Here is a 6,000-nt window from a genome sequence, read left to right as displayed (position 1 = left end):
CTTAATTTATCCTGTTTCCCAAATTCCTCCCTGGCTACTGCAGCTCACTCCAGAATACACTCCACACTCCCCACCCCGAAAAGGGCAGGCCCCTCACTCAGAGTCCTTCCACAAGGCCGGGTGACTCAGGCATGCCCTGCCCCACGCCTTGCCCCCTAGATGCCCTTGACAAGCAGGAGGTCACACTCGGGCCTGGCCCTCCCAGACCTGCTCTTGGCCAGGCTGGGGCTTCCTTTGGCTTAGACTCCGAAGCCAGGCCATGACGCTTCTGGTCCCAGAACAGGCTTTGGCCCTGAGCCCAGGACAGAGGGTCACACGCCTCCTGGGAGCACGTGGGAATGGGCCCTTTCCACGTGATGCATGAAAATGCAATTATAAAGGTAATCCTGTTTTGAAATGTGGACAAGCAAAGACAAGCCCAGCAGAGGAAGGGCCGCTCCCGCCCAGGAGACAGATTGTGCTGTTAATAACTCAACCTCAGACCCTCTGAGGGCCCTGTGCTCTCCTCCGGGTCTTCCACACCAGGACTCCTGTCTTTGTGCATGCGTGCTTGTGCTAAGTCACTTCAGTCGTGTCTGACTCTGCGATCCCATGGACTGTAGCCCACCGGGCTCCTCTGTCCATGGGATTCTCCAGGCAAGAACACTGGAGTGGGTTTCCAGGCCCTCCTCCAGGGGACCTTCTGGACCCAGGGATCAAGTCTCCTGCATTGGCAGGTGGGCTCTTTACCACTAGCATCACCTGGGAAGCCTTTGTCTGTGTCTCCTTCCTTTTAATTAAAACACACACATATATATATACATATGCACACATAAACCCAAAAGCATGTACACACAAGCTCACATGCACCACATACGTTCACACACACCCACGGTGTGCTGACACCACGTTCTGGCTGCAACAGGGTTCAGAAGACTTCTCTGACTTTAGAATCCGAGCTCTAGGAAAAGGTAAATATTGTGTCAGGGTCAGAGTCAGCCTAGCATCAGACATCATCTCCCTGGAGTGGCTAAGAAGGGCTCCTCTTCCCCCGACTGCCAATCATGGTGGCTGAGGATCCCCCGTTAGAGATTCATTCCTTCTGGCCTCAAAGTTCTCTGTCTTCAGACATCTCTTCTCCCCCGGTATACCATAAGGAGCTGGAGAAAGGAGTCTACTGGGCCCCTGGCACCAGTCTTGGCCTTGGGTTAATGTTTCAGATGCTTTGGGAGGATGAGAGCGAGGCCCTAGAGAAGGGAAGGCAGAAGTGACATGCAAGAGGACGGTGGTCCAGTGATGAAGCAGAGGGGACTAGGTGAACACACACCCTAGACACTGTCATGCCCAGCCCGCCTGCCTGCCTGTGAGAGGTGAGACGTCTCACTCACTCAGCCAACAGAAGCGAACTGAGCACTCCCCGTGTGCCCGGGGCCATGCTGTGTGCTGGAGCACATGGCGTGCCAAGCTAGGGATGGTCCCTGCGTTCGTGGGGCTTGTGGCCCGCTTGTAAGAGAGAGGAGAGAAATTAACCTAAAAAAATCACCCAGGGACTCTCTTGGCAGTTCAGTGGTTAAGACTCTGTACTTCCAATGCAGGGTCATGGGTTCGATCCCTGGTCAGGGAACCCACCTGGCTGAGAGGTGCGGCAAAAAAATGCATCTTAAAAAACCTATGAAAAAGAAATCACCCAAGTGAACATGTCATTGTAAACCAAGATGAGTGCACTTGAGGAGGGCACTATGAGAAGAGCACCAAGGACCAACCTAGACTGGGGGCCAAGAAGGCCTTCTGAGCAAGTGATGCTCGAGCTGACCCTAAAGAAGCAGAACTAACCAAAAAACCAGAAGAGCAGGCATTCCAGGCAGAGGGAGTTACATGCACAAAGGCCCTGTGGTGGAAAGGAGTCACCTAATCCTGCCATGGTGCATAATAATCCTTACCCTTCAGTAAACTTTGAACTAGAAGGAAAACGTTCCCTTCTAAAAATGTGTTTCCCTTTCCCCTTCCACTTACCCTGCCCGTCAATCAATACCGAGCGACACAAGAAGGTGAGCTAGACAGGAGAAAGCCTTAAAAAAACAAACGTTGCAGACAGCAGCTATGACAGCTATTTCCTGTTTGGTGTCTCTCACCACAAACCTCCTTAGCCAAATAAATTAGCACAGGAAAACATTTTGGAGAAGGGTGTGGAAGAAACACATACAGAGAAGCCAAAAATACCCCATCTGCTTTTCAGAGAGGAGCCGTAGGTCTAAGGTCAGGACCAGAGCCCACTCAACTACAGGGGCGGGGGAGCCTCTCGAACGTCAGTCCCCTGCCTGGGTTTGACCTGGAGGAAGCGGGCCCCAGAGAGGGGCCGAGAACCGGCCACCACGGGACGGGGCTTCGGCCCCTCCCGGCCCTGCGTTTGGTGCTCTTTCCCTCCCCGCTCCCTCTGGGCTCAGCAGACACTGTGGCGTCCTTCACTCAGCTGAGGCCGAGCGGGTTAGAACTGCCCCGTGACGACCACGTGCGTGTTGTGCGTGTCAGCCACTCAGTCTGTCCGACTCTGTGACCCCGTGGACGGGGGCCCACCAGGCTCCTCTGCCCGTGAAATTCTCCAGGCGAGAACACTGGAGTGGATAGCCATTCCCTTCTTCAGGGGATCTTTCCAACCCAGGGATTGAATCTGGGTCTCCTGCATTGCAGGCAGATTTTTTACCATCTGCTGCTGCTGCTAAGTCGCTTCAGTCCTGTCCGACTCTGTGACATCCCATAGGTGGTAGCCCAGCAGGCTCCTCTGTCCATGGGATTCTCCAGGCAAGAATACTGCAGTGGGTTGCCGTTTCCTTCTCCATCTTTACCATCTGAGCCTCCGTGATTCTTAATTTTGCCTTGAGTACAGGAACCCAATGTCCTTGTGTTATGAGGAGGAGGAAGAGGCTTTACATCATCTCCATTTGGTCTTCACAGTGACCCAGAAAATAAGGACTCACATCCTGATTTTATAAGTGAGGAAATAAAACGTCTGTGCCGGAGATCAGTCGGATACAGGATGGCAAGGTAGGATTTTAAGATGGTCTAGTTTGAAAGCCCGTACTTTCTCCAACCCATCCCAGAGGAGGTTTCTGCACATTCTATCCTCAGGGTCCCCACTCCACTGATTATCAACAGACCACCCATCACCACCTCCTGCCCCTCAGCTCAGACGTCCCTCTTCACACTTGGGGCAGAGGTGCCGATGCAGCCCGCCGGGGTCATAATTCCTCAAGGAGACAGGTCATCGGGCTCCTCCGTCCCGCCCCGGAGGCTGGCTGGTGTGTGGACATGTGAGCTGGTACTGGATCCTCTCACTTTGGGTGTGTGTCATGTTTTTTGTTTTGTTTTGCTTTAGTGATCCCTCCCAGAAGTTCAAACAGAAAATTCCCAAACCCAACAACATACCTGTCACATCCTACCAACTCTGCATCCTCAGAATCTGGTCTTATTCTGTTCCAGAAAAGTCCACTGGCTGACACTCTCCATGGAACACTCAAGCAGTTTGCAAAGGCCATGCTGTAGGCATGCAGGTCTTGGAGGAAGTGGAGTTCAATAGAACCCGGTGGAATGAGATTCCCTACAATGGCATTTCCCAAGGCTCGTTCCAAAGAATGCTAATGGATTATGGCTGTGAATTGTTGGTAGCTTTTTCACACACACACAAGTCTTTTGGCTGCAGGATTTCTCAAAGCCTTTGACTTTATGTGGCAGAAATGAATAGTTATCCTCCAGTACCCATCCTCTCTTTCTTTAATAACATAACCCACAAATTTTATTTTTATTATTTTTTTAAACTTTATTTTTTAGGCCATGACTTGTGGCTGGCTTGTGGGATCTTAGTTCCCCAACCAGGGATTGAACCCAGGCCTTCAGAAGTAAGAGCGTGGAGTCCTAAATGGACTGCCAGGGAATTCCAGAACCCTCAAATTTTGGTTGAACACTCATCTGCCCAGCAAGAGACTTTTTCTCCTAGCCTCTGTTGCAGCTGGGAATGACTGACTATCTGACTAAGATCTGGACTAGCAAGTGTGAGCAGAAGTAATTTGTGTCACCTCTAGTCACATCATTGAAAGTAATAAGCCTGTCTTGACTTGCTCTCTTTTGTGCTGGCTGGAATGAAATGTGATGTCAGGAGCAAGAGCAGCCACTTTGAACCAGAGAACCACTCACCCAGCCTTGTACTGCTCACCTCTGGGCTGTTAGTGAAAAAGAAAGTCTCATCTTGTTTAAGTCACTATATTCGGGACTTTCTGATCCATCACCTTAGACTGAACCCTAAGTAATTTATGTGCATAATAAATCTCTAAGTGAAGTACATGCAGCACTTTTCAAGTACATGACCTTAATACCTAGTCTTCAAAACAGCTTAGGAATGTGCTCTTTGAAATGCATCTTGGGAAACACGGAAAACACTTTTTTCAATACTCCCAGAACTCCAAGCTGTGACTCAGCCCACAGCCTGTTTGTCCCCAGTTACTCGCCTAACAGAGGTTAGAGTGCAAACAATCCTTCTTCCAACACTTTTCTAAAGGAATCCACTTCTTGTCTCCAAACCACTGATCTTATCCTCTCAAAAGGCCACAAAGCTCCATACCCTGCATGTCTAACTCTGGGCATCCAGGTTCCAGGAGACCATAAAGAAAGACCTGCCCAATGAGGTAGAGCCTCAAATCCTGAAGAGGCTAGTAATAAGAAGGTATAGGGACAGTGAACAACCACTGGTGTCCCAGTGGGAGTTGGGGATGGGGGAGAAGATTTATCAAAGCAGATAAAGATTCCCAAGTATGAAACAGAAACAGTTCCAGGTAATGGGAAAATTATGTTAAAAAATAAAAAACAAGGGCTCATCTGATGAAAAAGGAAAATATTCCCACAGCTTACATAATACTTAGTGGTGAAAGATTGATAACTTTCCTCTAAGATCAGAAACAAAACTAGGATGTCCCTCTCACCACTTATTTTCAATATTGTACTGAAAGTTCCAGCCAGGGCAGTGATGCAACAGAAAGAATGTAAAAGGCATTCAGATTGGAAAGGAAGAAGTAAAACTATTTCCATTTGCAAATGCTATGATTTTGTATATAGAACTCCCCACACACATACACACGCAAAACCTTATTGGAACTAATAAATAAGTATAGAAAGCAAAATCAATAGACAAAAATCAAGGGTATTTTTATACCCTAGCAAGGAATAAGCTGAAAATAAAATTAAGAAAACAATTCTGCTTACAATAGCATCAAAAGGAATGCTTAGAAGTAAATTTGACAGGGACTCCCTAGTGGTCCAGTGGCTGGACTCCGCACTCCCAAAGCAAGTGGCCCGGGTTCAATCCCTGGTCAGGGAACTAGATCCCACATGTCACAACTGAAAAAAGGGATCTAACATGCCCCAAGGAAGATCCCACATGCTGATACTAAGATCTGGTACAGTCAAATAAGTAAATCATTTTTTTTAAAGAATAGAAAGAAATTTGATGAAAGAAGTGCAAGAGTCACACGCTGAAAGGCACAAACACAGTTGAGAGAAATGAAGAGACATAAATAAACCGAAGGGCGTTTCATGCTCGTGAATTGGAAGGAAGACTTGGTGTTGCTAAGATGGCGATACTTCCCAAATTGACACACAGATTCGATACCATCTCTATGAGAAACTCAACCGCCTTTGTGACAGAAGTTGACAAACTCAACCTAAAATTTATCTGAAAATGCACGGAACTCAGAATAGCCAATATAATCATGCAGAGAACAAAGATGAAGGACTTAAACTTTCTGATTTAAAAACTTACTACAAAGCTATAGTTATCAAGACTGTGTGGTACAGGAAATAAAAAGAGATACAGAAATCCCTGGAACAGAATTGAGAGCCCAGAAACAAACCCATACACATATGACCAACTGATTTTTAACAAGAGTATCAACATAATTCAAGGGGGAAAACATAGTCTTTTCAATAAATAAGGATACGACAACTGGATGTCTACATGCAAAAGAGTGGAGCTGG

This window comes from Dama dama, chromosome 30 (assembly GCF_033118175.1).
Source record: "Dama dama isolate Ldn47 chromosome 30, ASM3311817v1, whole genome shotgun sequence".
Taxonomy (NCBI): domain Eukaryota; kingdom Metazoa; phylum Chordata; class Mammalia; order Artiodactyla; family Cervidae; genus Dama; species Dama dama.
Note: the sequence above shows the minus strand (reverse complement) of the source record.